Source organism: Peromyscus californicus, unplaced genomic scaffold (assembly GCF_007827085.1).
Source record: "Peromyscus californicus insignis strain IS unplaced genomic scaffold, ASM782708v3 Scaffold_5__1_contigs__length_169319896, whole genome shotgun sequence".
In the NCBI taxonomy this organism is placed as follows: Eukaryota; Metazoa; Chordata; class Mammalia; order Rodentia; family Cricetidae; genus Peromyscus; species Peromyscus californicus.
In genome coordinates, this window is record NW_026294573.1 from 163,658,959 (window position 1) to 163,677,440 (window position 18,482).

At 37.8% G+C, this 18,482-nt stretch overlaps 1 pseudogene; it reads right to left on the reverse strand.

Annotated features, from left to right (window-relative positions):
• Nucleotides 1-4,332: 4,332 nt before the first annotated feature.
• Nucleotides 4,333-18,482, reverse strand: part of LOC128097088 (phosphoglycerate kinase 1-like) — a 169,542-nt pseudogene continuing 155,392 nt past the window's right edge.

Here is an 18,482-nt window from a genome sequence, read left to right on the forward strand (position 1 = left end):
AAGGGTGCAGGGAGGAGTATATGGGAAAGCTTGGAGGGATAAAGGGGAAGGGAAAGATGATGTAAGTATATTACAACTCAAAAGTAAAAGAAAAAGATGAAAAGATGAATATAGTAAAGGTACAAAAAAAGGAGATAAAAGGTAAGAAAAAAACCACACTGGAATCATCAGTGTTCGGAAGGGATTCTGATGAGTGATGAACTCAGTAGTACTTTGCACAGGCATACATGCAATTGTAAAATCGGAATGAGCAGAAAGAAAATAGTATGCTCAACGTCCCAAAAGTCATGCCAAAACTCAAGATGTAGGGACAAGAATTTCCCAGCTGGAAAATTTTGCTGTATTTAAGTGGAAAATGCATACATTTTGAACACAATACAGAGGTAGAAATTTAATGAGTAGTTAGACTGCACAAAAGCAACTGGAATCCAGAGCTGATGCATTCTGCCTTGAAGTTCCATATCTGTTATTTGTTAGTCACCTTGGTAAAATCTATCATTTTCTCTTATTTATAAAAAGAGGATAATACAGAGCATTGTCACTGAGAATTTGATCATATGACCTGTGATATGCCTGGCACAGAATCTGGTATGTAGTAGTTCTATAGTAATTGTTCTGGGTCAATGAGCTAATTAATTTTTCACTTAATATACATAAAATTAATAGCACACACAAAAGAAAACTCATTTAAACTAGCATTGCATAATATTTATATGTAAATGTATCAAATGTAGTTAGAAATGATTGTGTGTATGTGGTGTATGCATGCATTTACATGTGTACCCAGGCATGCTGTGCCATTTGTGTAGATGGTGAAAGTCAGAGGTCACTTTCAGACTTCTCTCTCTCTCTCTCTCTCTCTCTCTCTCTCCATTTTTGGCAGGGTCTGTCAAATGTAGTTAGAAATGATTGTGTGTATGTGGTGTATGCATGCATTTACATGTGTACCCAGGCATGCTGTGCCATTTGTGTAGATGGTGAAAGTCAGAGGTCACTTTCAGACTTCTCTCTCTCTCTCTCACTCTCTCTCTCTCTCTCTCTCTCTCTCTCTCTCTCTCCATTTTTGGCAGGGTCTGTCACTGCTCTAAAACTCCCTGTCTGGGCTACACTGACTGACCCATAAGCGCATAGAATCCTAATGTCTCCACATCCCCAGCATAAGGGTTTACAGGTGCATGCTGCTATACCCAACTTTTATGTGAGTGTTGGAGATCAGATCCTCCTGCTTGGATATCAAATGTGTGTAGATGCTTATGTCATAAGGCACAAAAATCTTAAGGCAGTACTAAGCTGGAAGTTTCATCCCTACTGGTTAGTTTTCATAATGCTGGGAGATGCTATGCAAGGGTTTTTCATCTGTGAATCCTGCAAGTTACAATAACGACTGGCCTGGCAAGATATACTCACTGTTTCAATCATGGCAAGATCATTGAAGTAACTAATCACTTTCTGATTCGATTTAAGTACCGCTTCACAAGCCCATACTTGGCACCATCAGCAGACCAAGAACCTGTGACCAGACAGGTCTTAGGCCCTACAGCAGAACCTATTACTATCATTTTGCCAAGTGAACATAGTACTATCAAATTATTCATGACTTATCATTAAACTCTTAAATTTCTTCCTCTCTCAACCTTCCTCGAAATAGATGAAGTAGATTTCAGTTAACACAGAGACCCACGCCTTGTCAATATGCAGAAAATAAGAGACAACTGAATTCTCAATCCTAACTGAACGTCTATACCACATGCCTTCCTCCCAAGGCTCAGGGATCATTGTAGAAGAGGGAGCACAGCAAGCATAAGAGCCAGAGGCTCTAGATGACAATGAGAAAAGATTGTTTTCCAGGCACATTAGGTAAGCTTCACAGATAAACTCACAACAGTTATGAGAGCATATACAAGATCTGTGTCATCTCAAGCCAGACCAGATCTCAGCATGGATAGAAAAAGAAGGCATGAAGTCTCACCTCTACAATAGCCAAGGAGCTACTGAAAATTGTCAGCTTCTGGGAAAAGGAAAGTCAGTTTTCCTTAAAAGTGAGGCTCCTGTAATGTCAGCCATGCTCCAGTAAAAGGCCACACATCCAAGAATGTATGCGCACCATAAATTTAACTTTATGGGTTTAAAAATAAAGAGGAAATGAGATTGGGTGGGTAGAAAAGTGGAATGAATTGAAAGAAGTTGGGAGAATGGAGGTAGATATAATCAACACACATTCTATAAAATACTCAAAGAACTAACAATAAAAATGTATATGGAGGGGGCTGGGAAGACAGCTTAATCAGGAAAAGACTGCCCTGCAATTATGAACCCAAATTTGATGCCAAGAACCTATATTAAAAATAAAGTATGGTGGCATACTGATCTGCCAGTTTAGTTTACTTGATGAATTGCAGGTCAAAGAAACCTTATGATCCCCTTCCAAAATAATGGATTGTGCCTGAAGAATGGCATATAAAGTTGTTCTCTGGCCCCTACATGCACACACACACACACACACACACACACACACACACACACACACACACACGCAGATACACCAACATACCCATGTACAACCACATTGTGGACAGAAACACACTTGCACACACAGAAAAGTGTACATATGGAATAACCTGTTAGCCAGAATTCAGATGGCTATTTCTGTTGTCCACTTTTAATAGAAAACTTAAAAAACCCTCTAATTTAGTAGAACTGCTATACATATCGCAAGAAGTCTCAGAGTAAAGACCAAAATAATACATGTAAAACTATATAGCATCAATCATTATTACCTAAGGAAGATGTAGATAATTACCTAATTACTGTTACTCAGTAACAGTTACTTTCAGATTTTTGTCTCTTTAGTGTCTCAGAACTCATCAGAAACTAAACATAAGAAGAAACAGCTCAACTTTTAGTTCAAAACAAAAGGGTAAGCCAGTCTCTAAAATTTAGATGGAGTGTCTAAAACACGGACTATGGAAATAGTTTTCTTTTTCAACTTTGGATATGAATTCTATCTAATCTGAGGTTAGAATCTAATCTATCTAATCTAATTAATCTGAGATTAGAGTCAAGAAACGAAAAAAAACATAACAGTACTCTCTAATTTCTAGAGAATTATGCAAAGATGTTAAAAGTTGATGATGAGCTATATATGCATTGTCTATTCTACGTTCTTTATACTCATACAGCTCCTTCCTCTGCCTCAAAACCTACTCTTGGTTTGAAACTTGCTTAGATAGAGCTTATTTAATGAAATCTTCCTTGACTTTATCTCCACTTAATATGTATTTAACATCTATTTCTGGGAGCTTCTAAAATCCCAGTTTCCTTTTTATAGAACCCCATGTGTTAATTTCCATTTTACTTTCCCTCCTTTATTACCACAATGAGAATTCCTAGCAAGTGAAATGTTAGCAGCTTGATGTGGCAGGTATTGGGGGTAGGGGTGTTGTATTAATAAATTAAGTAGTATCATGTATGAGGAGCACATTTTAACAACTGTATACTGCATACTATGCAAATCACTATATATTTTAACTCACTCTGTTCCAAAGAGAGCTCAGATTATATGACTCCTTTTCAAATAATATAGATGAAGATCATGACCTAGATCACTCAGTGGGAAATGATGGATCTGAGATTCCAGGGTCTGTCAGTATTCATACCAACTGTCTCTGTCTAACTACCTTCCCATCTTAATGAGGTCAGTAAATTTAAAACTCATTTTTCCAGAGATGATCAAGTCCTAGTTGGTTAACGTAATGTAACTTAACCTCCCAAAGGACTATCACTGAGCCCTACTTTGTTAACTCACAATAATGTAGATAAAAACTCTGTGGCCCACATACCATTTTCTATGTTCTGTATATTCTTTAACATTTAAAGAACTATGGAATAAAGTTGTTCATTTGCTCAACAAATATTTTTAAGCAAACATCACAATATGTGTTTGAGATAAAGAAACAAAAGATCAGAAAAATGTATTTGTGTGGCTTGAATTTGAGCTCACTTTTACATGGCACAGTTCTAAGCATTGTTTTAAGTGCTATTCTAGAGTTGTTATTATCATTTTCCTAATTTTACAGATATGCACACTGAGGTTAAGGGAAGTGAAATAACTTGACCAAAGCTACTGACTTTAAAAGATGGACTCAAGAGATGAAAGAAAAGATGGCAGAACAGAGCTTGAAGGAGAGAAGCTGAACTAGAGACCGAGTAGTGCTGGACCTTGTTCACCGGGAGCTTCAGGCCACCGCCAGGCCCTCTTCATCTCATCACCGCCTGATAGGATGGTGCCACCTCTAGGCCCACAGGCTCAGCAGCATAAAGCCACCACTGGTGCTACTTCTCATCGTGGTCATGGAAGGAGAACACAGGGTCACGGCGCTGACCTTTGAAAACACTCCACTCCTGCCCAGGTTCCAACAGGGCAACCAGTACCAAGCCCGGGGGGTGTGAAGCAGCCTGGAGCTCGCACAGGTACTGTCTGCTCCCTACATGCTGCCCACCCACACGACCACCACGACTCTGAGCAACAAGATATCCGAGGTGAAGAATGCTTCATTTTCTGGGTTAAGTCTCCTTAAAACACATCTGTGATCTGTGACGCCACTGTAAACCATGTTGATGTCCATGATCCATGCTGCCTCCAGCAGCTATGGACAAGTAGGCATCTTTTACAGTGGGACCCCTGACTGCAGACTCATAACTGAGAATAAGAGACATTGAAGGATTCTGTGCTAACACGACCCCCCCCAAAAAGAAACAGTCCAGACATGAGCCATGAAAGAGAGTTATTAAAGAGAATCCTTAGAAATTATGATAAAGATGCTGAAGTGTAGCTCTTCACACTTGATGGCTTTTGGCAGAGTAGGGTTTAGTGGGTGAGGTAGTGTGGGGCAAAAGGTCTCAGTTTTCTTAAGGGGCTGGAGGCTGGGAGTTTGTTTATGCTGCAATGAGTATATGGGCAACACAAATTGGACTTGTTGGTTTGTTTGGTGGTTTGTTTTTTGTTTTTTGTTTTTTGTTTTTTTTTTTGGTTTGGTTTGGTTTTCTGTATATAGATGGGTGGGACTTAAGGATGGAAGAGTGGACCTTGAAGGAATGGGAAGCAAGTGAGGGTGGTCTGGGTGCACTGTATGAAATTCCCAAATAATTAATACAGACATTGTTTTGGGGGTGGGGAGGAAAGATTTACTCATAATATGAAGCAAGATCTTTGGCAATGAACTTGAAGTCTTGGCAAGTTAATCATGTTGGCTATTCACTTTATGCATTTTGATACCTTGTTACTGATGCTGCCACAGAACCATGGCTCCTGGGAACCAGATCAGTGGTTCTCCCTGCTCACAGCATCTCTTTGCCTGGGATGGGCTTTGACTGATGAGGACTACTTCACCAGAAATCTTTACATTCACCTACAGAAGCACCATTACCATGGATATCAGATACATTACAATTGCTAGCTACATCTTTGTATGAATTTGTCACTTGAAATGAAGAAACAGTCCACTTATCTGTGTTTCTAAGGAGAAAAGACTTATTTTATGTCTCATGTTTAAAAGTTCAGATTATTCTTAAATTTTTATATTTAGTAGAATAGGGCTCATTGTCTTTGTCTACATAGATTACATATGCTCAAACCAGAAATAATGCTTATTATCAAACTTTTTATAGGGTTGGATTTTATTTTTAGGGGTCAAAAATCTATTACAATATGTAGTATCACCAAAGGCAGAAACATTTTTGACAAAAATATATGTGTATTTCTCATATATTATATGATAAAAGGTTTACATAAGTAATTTTTATTATGTACAATCATTTTTATACTGCGTTCTAATATAAAATTTTGTCACCTTGGTTTTAGGCCAGACCAAAATGTACTTTCTTCCTTGTATCACAAACCATATATCTGATTGAAAATTTCAAATTTAAATGAGCTACAAAAATTAATTTAGTAAGTCATCTTCAAAAATTCTGTTAATATATATTTATATTACTTTTCTTGTGGTTGTTCCTGTCTTATTTTCTCTCCTTTTCTCCCTTCTGAACAAACATATGTTAGTTTCATTCAATTTCCTTCTCACTACTATACTAACACTTCCTCTCAATTCCAACTTAATGTCCTATCTTCTTTCCCATTAACCTTTAATATCCACACTTGCTAGCTCCTCTTTACTTCCAATCTAGCACATTCATCTCTCATTTCTTTCCTAATATAATAGATTTGAGAAGAAAAGCTCAATCTTTTATAAAATGAACAGAAAATAAAGCCTCAAAGATGAGAAAACAGTATGCCTCAGTTATATACTTTTAGTCAACGCATTTACATATCCACTTTTTCCAAGAGTTTTTCATCCTTTTATATTAAACTAATATTTTAAGAGAGATGAATGACACGTACTAATTTTTAAACTTTCTCTGCTCTATCACCTGCCGTTTCTCTAAACCACATCTGAAATAAGCTTTTCAAGGAACTTAAGTGTGTCTGGAATCTATCTTGGTGTTTCTGCTACCTAGTCCAGTGACTGCCACAGGGCAGATATTCACTGAGTGCTGAGGAGATGGACAGAGGCAAGTAGCCCTAATACTTGATAGGAAAGGAAACTGTTAAACTCAAGAGAAAATCCTTTTTCACCAGTAGCCAAGGCGGGAAGTGCAGAGCTCTATATGGTTGAAGGTCAGCGCTCACAAGTATATCTTGTGCAAGCTCTCCCTGCTTCCGCAGTTACTTTTCTCATCTTCCCAAGGCATTTCTTCTAAGTCTCAAGAAAGAGTTTAGGTTGGAACTACAGTCAGAGTACCAAGGATTCAGCTGAGGCTGTAAAGCTTTGCAGGTTGTAATTCCCTTTGTAAAGGGTAACCCAGACAAAGCTCAGCTGAAAAAAAACACAAATGATCTTTTAATCCTATTTCCCTGTAACACCACTGCTTAAAACAGTCTAAGTGAAATCCCCAGTCATGGCGCTGGAAGGCAGTCTTCCATAAAAGAAAGTTAAACCAACCCACCTATAAATCCATCTACAATGGTTGTCTGCCTACATGATATGGTGATGAAATAATGGCACAAGAGTTGTAGGAGCAAACAATCACTAATTAGATTTCAAGCACACTCCGTGAGATAGAATCCATGCCTGACATTGCTCGGGTGAGCAAGAACTTGGTCCTAGATAGGCCATGGGCTTAGGTAAAACTAAATACTATTTTCCTGCTAAATAAATGTAGCCATACAATGACTCCTAACAACATTCTGCTATACCCATAGACTCAAGTCTTGTTCAGCCATCATCAGAGAAGCTTCCATCTGCAATAGATGGAATACAGAAGACAAACACAGAGAAATATTACTAGACAATGTACAGAGAATGAGCAACCCTGCAACACCCAGTTCTAAAGGGGACGTCTCCATCAAACTTCCCCCCGCAGCTCTAAGGAAACTTTGTGGAAGAGGAGATGGAAAGATTGTAAGAGCAAGTGGCAATGGAAGGCAATAAGGAAACAAGGCCTTCCAGACACAACAGGACTGATTCATGTATGAACTTACAGAGACGCTGGTGGCATGCACGGGCCCTGCACAAGTTCAAGCCAAACTGTATCCCAGCACTGAGAGGGGGAAGTGAGCATAATCTCTTAGCCATGGCCTAGAACATGTCTCCAACTGACAACCACTGACAAAAGAAAAGTTCGCTTTTGGTTTTTTGCAATGGAATTTCAGTACACAAACCACACTTAAGGACAGTGTGCCCTGCAGTAGACAGCCAACGCAAACTGAACTCAATGTTATTTTTTAAGAGTTTATATCTTACAATGCTTTGTCTGGGTATTTTTTTTTTTTTACCTTACTGGTCATTTGCTCATATATTATAGCTTCTAATTTTGTGGATTTCTGTTTTCTTTGTGTGTGTGTGTGTGTGTGTGTGTGTGTGTGTGTGTGGTGTGTGGTGTGTCCTTCTCCTTTTTTTTCATTGTTTTGGTCTTTTGTTTGTTATTTGTTTTTTTTCTATTCCATTTTACTTGTTCTTTTATTTGCCTGTTTGTTTTCTAAAGAGAGAGAGAGAAAGAAGGCCTGGATTTGGATGAGTGGGGAGGTGGGGAAGATCTTGGAAAAGACAGGGGAGGTAAAACTGAGATCAGAATATATGGTATGAAGAAAAATCTCTTTTCTATAAAAAAATTTTTTGATACCCACATACTTTCAATCTAATTGAACACATAGGAAGTCAGAAGTACATGGAACACCATGTACCATTCAGAAGAGCTGACAATGGATTCTGGAGTCTTCCAGATGAATTCTTTGAAGACTCCTTTAAGTGGTAGTGCATTTCCCAAGCCTCTTCACTTTAATTTACAGAAGGTCTGGGATACTTAACTTTTTTACTTTAGTGCACATTTTCATTTTATAGAAAAGAAAATGTTGCTGTCTATAAGTTAGCATCAATCAGCCTGACTTGATTTACCTAACAGTCAATAAAGTCAGAGAGATAAAATCAACCAGTAACTTACGAAAAATAAACTGAAGATAAAAGTAGAATTTCTGTGACTAGTATTATCTTTAAAGTCTTCTACTTGCCATGTGCAATACTTTCTCTGGTTTACTATATTTGACAGTAAGGAATGATTGATTAGAATTTTTTAATTATTTCTTTTTGTGGGTGATTATAATGTAATTGAAATATCTTCCCCTAATGTGGTGATACTTTATTTGTGCTGAAATGTGATATTTTATTTGTATGTTACTAAATAAAGTTTGCCTGAAGATCAGAGGAAATAGCAAGCCATTTTAAGGAAACACAAAATCAGGCAGTAGTAACACACTCCCTTAATCCAATCACTTGGAATGCAGGGTCTCTGTGTGTTCAAAGCCATACTAGGGAACAGAGCCAAGCATGGTGAAACATGCCTTTAATCCCAGTACCAACCATAGAGACCTGGAGGTCTGTACAGACAGGCAGTGACAAGGAAGTGAGGTAGCTGGGCTAAGAGCCAGTGAAAGGGCAAAACAGCAAGGCAATAAAAGCCTAGATAAACAGGAAGTTGTGGCATTTTGGAATCTGAAGAGCTGGTGAGGTAAGGTGGTTGGTGGCTCTCACTATTTCCCTGATCTCTAAGGCTTTCACCCCTGTATTTGGCTCCGTGTTTTTTATTTAATAAGACAGCTTAGAAATTCAGTTACATCCCCTTCTCTTTCCTTCCTCCAAATCTTCCAATAAAATCCTCCTTTCTCTCATTCAGATTCACATAAATTAACATTCACTACCAGGCGTTATATCTTATGGGTATGAAATCATCCAAGGATGTTTTCAGACATCCTTACTGTTCTTTTATCTTCTTTCTTATGTATTGATCTTCCTCCCTCATCCATTATTAGAGCCCTCCACTTCCATTTTTTTTTAATTTCCCCTATCAAATCACTTGAACCCTGCTCTTCCTTTCTTTATTGCTGTCCATATCACCACTCTGGCAACAGTCCCTTTTTACTTTCCGTGTGTGTGTGTGTGTGTGTGTGTGTGTGTGTGTGTGTGTGTGTGTGTGTGTACAGATAATTAATTCTAAGTATATTAATGCAACCACCAAGTCTCTATAATATTACCTTCATATATATTTTAGGGCTGACATTTGTTACTGAATAAGCATATGGTGAGCTCTTCCCTAGTGATACTATTTCTCCTGATAACAACATTCCTTTGTAAGCTATAGTTCTTTGTGCAGGGCTCAGGACTCTTGAGCTTTCTCTAATCAACTTTAGCATGTCTATTGTCATTGAGCTTATTCAACTCATGCTGAGGCAGACATGTTTGGAAAACTATATGGATGTGACTTCCAACAATACTAGGAGACACAATCTTACAGTAAGCTTCTTGTTCCTCTGTCCCCTCTCTGCAATGAGCCCTGATCCTTGGGTGTTGGACATGTGTTATAGATGTATCTCGTGGCATTGGGCTCCACAACTCTGAATTTTGATTGGCTGTGCTTTTCTGTCTGTTTCAAAGGGCAATTTCTTTGATGAGGAATGCAGACCACACTTACCTGTGGGTATAACAATGAATATTTATAATGTATTTGGGGGTTTTACTGGTTTAGTAAAGTGGCAGTTGTAGGTTTTCCTCCAAGATCCTGACTTTACTATGACTGAACAGTTGGCTAGGTTTAGCACCAGACATGATTCCCCTCTTGATGGGCGAGTCTTAAGTCCAATTAGAAAGCTGTTAGTTGCCACTAAGGTAAGCATATCACTACTGCATCGTAAGTGTTATTGTGCCATGCTGAATGTTGTTGTGGTTCATAGGCATCACAGCTAGGTAGGACTGCTGGCTGCTACCCTCATTTGGAAGCTTGCATGCCGCTTTCCAGGAGATTGAAGTGAAAAGATTGTTTTGATTGAGATAACCCAGAGCCAGAAAGACAAAAAACTCACATTTTTTCTCATTTAGAGTTCCAGGCTCCAAGTCTTCAGAAGTGAGTAAACATCCTGAAGTCACTGTAAGACTAGTAAAGTGAAAAATGACTATTGAATAGTGCTGATGTGGGAGGAATAGAGAGAGGAAGTGCAGTGTTCAAGTGATTCAATGGGGGACATGAGAAAAATGGAAGTGGAGGGCTCTAATAAGGGAGGAGGAAGGAAGATCAGCACATAAGAAAGAGGGTAAAATAACAGTATGTCTGAAAATTCCACAAGGAATCATATTATTAATTTCCTAAAAATCCCTATAATACATGTAAGTTTGTATATAAATATACATGTACAGTTTAAATGAAATTTTCCATCTGGGATGACAATGCTCCTTCCAAGAACCAAAACCCATCTAACAAAAACTCCAACACAGGCATGAGAAGCTCTTTTTTTAAAAAATGTTATTTTATTTTATTTTACAATACAATTCAGTTCTACATATCAGCCACGGATTCCTTTGTTCTCCCCCCTCCCGCTCCCCTCTCCTTCCCCACAGCCTACCCTCTATTCCCACCTCCTCCAGGGCAAAGCCTCCCCTGAGGACTGAGATCAACCTGGTAGACTCAGTCCAGGCAGGTCCAGTCCCCTCCTCCCAGGCCGAGCCAAACGATCCTGTATAAGTCCCAGGTTTCAAACAGCCAACTCATGCAATGAGCACAGGACCCGGTCCCAAATGCCTGGATGCCTCCCAAACAGATCAAGCCAATCAACTGTCTCACCCTTTCAGAGGGCCTGATCCAGTTGGGGGCCCCTCAGCCATTGGTTCATAGTTCATGTGTTTCCATTTGTTTGGCTATTTGTCCCTGTGCTTTATCCAACCTTGATCTCAACAATTCTTGCTCATATAAACCCTCCTCATTCTCGCTAATTGGACTCCCAGAGATCCACCCGGGGTCTAGCTGTGGATCTCTGCACCCAGTTCCCTCAGTCATTGGATGGGGTTTCTAGCACGACAATTAGGGTGTTTGGCCATCTTATCACCAGAGTAGGTCAGTTCGGGCTGTGTCTCGACTGTTGCCAGTAGTCTATTGTGGGGTATCTTTGTGGATTTCTGTGGGCCTCTCTAGCACTTTGCTTCTTCCTATTCTCATGTGGTGAGAAGCTCTCTTTTGAGTGTTGTCAGGGTTTGACCAAGAGACTCCCAAACTGCGGAGGGTGTTGCTCTCACTCTTAGTTGTCCCCCATAGGTGGAAAGTAAGCCCTTATGGCTGAGAATGCCATATACCTCAGACATAGGGTTCAGAGGCTCATAAGCTGCATGGAAGAATGTACTAGACAAGTGTGCTAACTAGTTTTTATGTCAACTTGACAAAAGCTACAATCATTTTGGAAGACAGAACCTCGATTAAGAAAATGATTCCACCAGACTGGGCTGTAGGCAAGCCTGTGGGCCTTTTTTTTTTTTTTTTTTTTTTGATTGTTTGATTATTGATATGAGAGGGCCCAGCTCACTCTGGATGGTGCCATGCCTGGGCTAGTGGTCCTGAATCTTGTAAGAAACCAGGCTGAGCAACTCCTAAGTAACAAGACCATAATGAACCACACTCTGTGGTTTCTGCATCAGTTCCTGACTCCAAGTGCCTGTCTTGAATTCCTGCTTTGACTTTCCTGGATGATGACTATAAGTTTTTGTTGTTGTTGTTTTTAAGGAATGACTTTTATTTTCTTTAGGGGTCTCCTTGTAGACCTGGATGGCCTTGAACTCACTATATAGACCAGGTCAGCCTCAAATTCGAAGATCTGCCTGCCCCTGCCTTGCAATTATTGAGATTAAAAGAATGTACCACAAATCTTTGCTCATCTCTTTAAATTTGCACCACCAGCACTGATAGGCTGGCTTATAGTCAGTATCTTGTTGTACTATAAACCCTGGTATGTCCTAGGGATGCTGTTCAGTTTATTCCCCTTGTCTTTGTTTTCTCTCCCACATCATCCCATCCATGGATTTGATGTTATGTATAAGGGGATGATCCCTAGTTTTGCGTAAAATAGAATAGGTAGAAAAATGGAGTGGTGTGTGCACTATGGGGAGTGGCAGAACTGGGGCTGTGATAGAGGTGACAGGAGAGAGAGGGCTGATGTCTACAAGCTGTCACTGCTCAGTAGGGTTGGCAGGATGGTGTGCAACAGCCCGGAGCATATGCAGATGTAGAGTCAGACCCTCCTCCTTAACTGCTGAGCCATCTCTCCAGCCCCAACAGGAGCAATTTTTCAAAGGTGTCAAGCAAATATTAACACAGGTGAATTACAGTACCTAACTAACGCAAGGTAAGATGAAGCAAGGTTGGAGGCAGCTTGGCACTGAAAAAGAATGGAACACTCAAACCAGGAAAGCTTAAATGAAATAGAAAGTCTTTTTTGTTGTTTGTCTTTGTTTTTTAACTAACCAAAATAGTGCTCTGAGTGCAGGACCACCAGAAGCAGGCGTGGTCCTTGGAAAGGTGGAAATGTGTGGGCACTCTAGGACCTTCTGCTCAGAAGCTGCAGAAACACCTTTACCCTAACATGTCACCGCCTAGCTTATAAGGACTCAGTTTATAGTAGAATAGCAATCGACTTCAGGCTTTTTGGAGCATCCATCTGACAAAATTATTTCATTCCAAAGGCCTGCAATTTACTTTCGAGTGAAATCTCAATGTTTACTAAAATTTGATTGTGTGTGTGAGTGTGTGTGTGTGTGTGTGTGTGCTTTTTTTCTTGTGTCACTTGTTTTTTGTTTTCATTACTTTGTTCCCTTTTCCTGAGAAATTTCTATTCTCTTAAGTATCAAGATAACCACATATTCATTATATTTTAAAAAGTCTAATATTTAGGTACTCAAGTTACTCATTTCAAGATTCATGTTGTATAAAGTTCTATAAAACACATGGAGGCTAAATCAGTCTGAACAGTAACAAAAAGCCTGGCTATATTAATAAGGATTCTTATTATTCCAAAACGAAAATGCATAGAGTATATCGTATATAGATATTATTAAATATCCTAAACAGAATACAGATACAGAATACTTGATACAGAAGCAGATTCAATTATCTTTACATATTTCTCATTTATGTTCATAAAGTTTAAAGATGAAAAGATAATTCATATAAAATATAATACATAGTAAAGATAGTTTGACTGAATGAATTTTGACTTTGGTGCTCAAAAGGGAAATTTTAAAAAACGATATTAAATAGCATGTTTGCAAAGGAAATGCTGAATACTGTAGTAATAATCCAACATTAAACAAGTGATGAGGAAATGGAAAAGGGCATTGTAGTTTAAAAACTGAATAGATTGTATTACTTTATCTCATTTCCAATTCTAACAGTTCTATCGTCTTAAGATCTCTATTCATCTCAAGAAAATGTAATTACCTTGTACAGAATTTCTTTCGTATATTGTGATTTCCATTTAAATGTTCAAGCCTTCACAGTTCTCTGTCCTAACACCAACATAAACCTGCAGAATGTATCGATACAAAGTTTCTATGGTAATATCTCAATTAAAATTCAGGCATAGTGACCATAAATATCTAAGTTACATTGACTAAATGAAAACTCCTGTAGCTTTTTTTTTTCTTTTTTTACTTCTTCTACTAACTGAAATATGGGAAGATCCTCTAGAAATATTAAGGAAGACATAATTGATTACATGTACTGTCCACAGAAAAAATTGTTGAGGATGATTCTCAAATGCCAATCTTGAATAATTGAGCAAATGTAATTTTTGTCATGAATAAATACCAATGAGATTCTGATTAGATTTTCATTCTAGAAAAGTCAAAGCTATCAGGACAAAGAGGAGATCAGTGGTTGCTAGGGGTTAAGGGTGGCGAGAGATTTAAAGTAAAGGGCAGCCTGAGGAAGGTTTTGGTGTTTTGGGTTTTTTGTTTTTGTTGTTTTGCTTTTTTTAAAGAATGATAAAACTATTCTTTTGTATATTTATCTCAGTGACGTTTTTATGTTACTACTCAATGATCAAAACAAACAGAATCATGCTATATGTAACATAAAGATTAAATAGAAATAGAGTACGTAAAATTGTTAGTGTTCAATGGTGTATTTTTAAACAGAAGACATATCCTAAAAACTAAAATAATGTTAGAAAATTACTAGGGAAAATGAATGAAATTATTGGAGAACTACATTAAAAATTAGGACATAGGAAGGAAAATAAGATTGCTGCAGATAAGAAATGCAAAGATAACACCAAATTAAAATACAGAGGCATGTGGAGAGGACAATACCCACTACTTCACCAGGTGTAGTGCTTAGAAATCACTTCATCCTTTCTACTTCTAACCCGGCAGAATATATTTTCCAAGGAGTGCCTTGTCTTCCTGGGTTTGCTCTAAATATAAAATATATGGTTTTCAGGATTCTGATGTCCAGTAAGCAGCTCAGACAAGTTTGCTAGGACACACAGTTTACAAGAAAGGAATGGCATTGAGCCCTGAGCTCTGATGCATGAATGTACCCTATTGAATTAGTTTATCAAAGGACCTGGGCTCATTACAACCAAGTCAATAGGCAACCCTAGGACGTAAGCACATTATTTATACATAATATCATCAGCAAAAGTTAGAAAACTTGTCCTGCCTTTCCTAATAGGCAACAACATGCATCAGCGGCAGTCTAGAGTGGCTATTTCTCTTCTTCTCCCATAACATCTCCAAAATGCTTTTCTTTAAACTCACCAAAAGTCCGAGCCTCATTATCATTGTTTTGGAACACCATAAATAAAGGCACCATGTCCCTTTACAATTAACCCATGACTGATCCCTGTCTAGAGCTGTTTTCCTTCCCTTTTAGCCCAATCTCCCAGTCCTCCCCTTCTAAAATGAAGCACTGTAGACCTCAAGGTTGACCATCAACAAATAACTTCGTAAGTTGATGCTCACCACTTTCTATGTCCTTTGTGTCTTACCTAAAGCTTGATTTTCCAAGGACATTGATTTACTTCTGCAATACTCTTCGTCTTGAGCCTCTTCTGCCTCAGGACCTAGAAATAAGTAGATGGTCATTTTGGTCCTCCTTCATACTATCTGATAATACCCATTTATTTGAAGTCACGTAACACCCAGCGGTGAACTTCTTCTTTGCAACTATTAAATTCCATACCTGCTCAACTTATTGATGATTTCACTTCCCACATAGAATCCATAGAATCTAACATGCTTATTTCTTGAATTATTGAATTTATCTTTCCATGATCTTATCATTCATCTAAAAACATCTTTATTTTACCATATTCAGAAATAATCACTCTTTCATCTCAATTTACCTTAAATCCATTTATCCTATAAGTGGTTTGCTACTGTTCATCCCTCTCTCTCTTTACAGCACACCTAGTTTGGGGCAATGGCAACTCACTGCAGTAAACATTCTCCTATATGTTTAACAACACTTTCAGCTACCTTTCTATTGGTTCTAGCTCAGTATCTCTGAAGATTAATATGATTAGAGAAAAAGAGAAGCCATGCTTTCTGGTTTATTGTAATCAAAACTTTAGACCCTTCAGCCTACCTATGAATAATGCTGCACTCATCCAGCCCATTTTCCCACCAGTGACCTCCTCTATCCCCCAAATTTTCAATACTTACAACTTAGCTGATAACTTTGCTTTCTACATGAGAAAATGGAACCAATAAAAATGAATTAACTACATTTACAGATGGACTTCAATGCCCAAAGGCAAGAAATCACCTCCACTTACACACAGATAGTTGCTTCCAGTGATTTGCTTTTTTTTCTCTAGAATCTCACTTTTCCTTTCTACTGAATCATTCTATCAGTATACAACAGGATAAAACTTCAAAAAAGGGCAATTATTTAAATAAGATAATTTTACTCATTTCTTGCCTCTTTGGAGTAGTTTATGTTGAGTAGTCTTCATTTCTTCTTTCCTGTTGTCTTAAACCTACCAAGTTAAAGCTGCCTCTACTACTTCAGAGAAGACATTACCAACTTCACCAATGCCATTAATTTCGATAAACGTGACAGTCATTTTTCAGAGCTCATCCTATGTCATCAATTAGAAATAATTGGAACAATTAACCACTGTCATCAAAAAATTTTTCCTTATCTTCCTCTTCAAGAAACGTTATTACATTTCTTTATCTAGTAGAGAAGGATATGTAGATGTGCCACAGCAAATAGGTGGAGGCTAGAGGACACTTTGCAGAAATTGTCTCCTTCCACCATGTAGCTTCTGAAGCTTGAACTCAAATCATCAGGCCTAGTAGAAAGTATCTTTACATATTAAGCCATCTTGCCAATCTTCCCACTTCCTTAATTGAAATATAGTCGCTAAAACATCATATGTTTTTGGAATTTCTTCTTCAAGTTTATTCAAAATCTTCTGACAATTAATTTTTTTTAGATTTTTTTTTAAAGTTTTGAGATTATAGTACAATTACATTTCTCTCTCCTCTTTCCTATCTCCAAATAATGCCATATATATCCCCCTTCTCTTCAAATTCATGGCCTCTTTTTTCTATTAATTGTTATTGTATACTTATATGAATACACATACATAATTCTGAATATAACTTGATCAATCTATATAATGAATTTATATGTAAACACATATATGGCAGTTTATTTAATCTCTGCCCTCTAAATATGGAAATGCTTCAGGGTTCAATCATTTATGGCACCACTCAGTTTATGGCTTCATAACATGTTTGTACCGACAACTAAATTTATATCTTCTTTGATTTACCATGAATTACAGGCCCACATTTTCAAGAGTCTGTACCTCAGATTTTGATGCATCCAAAACTGATCCCTGATATTCCAGTAAAGCTGCACCATCTACAGTCCTCCTCATTCTCCTTCAGGGTAAGGTTACTCTTCCAGTAGTTCAAATTACAAATCTCATTGTCATTGTTCACTGGTCATACTCTCAATACTGTAGCTAGTCTAACAACAAAGTTGATGGTCTTAGATGTCAAACTATAGTCACAGTGTTATCATTTCTTCTTTCTCCTTCTTTTCCCAATTGTTTTCAGTTACATCATCTTTCATCATGATTTTCAATTAAGCCTCGAATCAGTGTTACCATCTTTGAGCCAACTCTCCACATAGCCCCATTATTATTTCAATAGAAGCTAATTTATGTTACACTGTAACCTGCCTGAAAACTTCCAGTAGTCCTCCAGCTTAAAATAAAAGCTGAGTCATCCCATGGCCTGCAAGGACCAAAGACAGTTTCTGGTTGATAATGAACATTTGGAAAACATGAATAAATAATAAATAAATAGATAGATAGATAAAATAAGTGAATGAACTATAGAGCTAAGTTCACAAAACTCATCAGGTATGCCATTTGGTTGTAATCATGGTTTGAAATAACATTCCCAAAACTTAATTAACTATTATTGACATCATTTAAGGAGTTACATTGTATAATAAAAATAAACTGAGAATTTTTTTTGTAAAATAGGCAGAAACCAGGGATATGGATGTGACAATCACAAAAGGTAAAACCTTAAACATGAATGGGTTGATACCTCAAATGTTTATTTCTAATGCAAATAGATCTATATGTGTGATTCAAGTGCTTCAGGTACCCCAGTCCTACCATGAGGTGTAGTCACCTTGACAAAAAGTTTCCACTGATTTTAGACTTGAAGAAAGGGAAACATAGATTTGTTTAAAGCTTCTGTTGTTGTTTTTTGTTTGACACACAATAATTATACTTACTAATAATATAATAACATATTTCAGTTTGCACATACTTTGTGTGATCATCAAAACAGACTAATTAAAATGTCTGCCACCTTAAATGTTTATTATTTCTTCTCTCATTTTTGGGGGGATTATTTTTGAGAGAGGCTTTCTCTGTGTAACAGTCTTGGCTGTCCTGGAATTCACTGTGTAGACCAGGTTGACCTTGATCTCACAGAGATCTGCCTAACTCTTTCTCCTGAGTGCAAGGATTAAAGGCATGTGCCACCACTGCCAGCTAGTTCTTCTTTATGGTGAATACTCTGTTGTTAACTATGCTCATTCCATGTGCCATCTAACTGTAGCAGATACTCAATGACCAA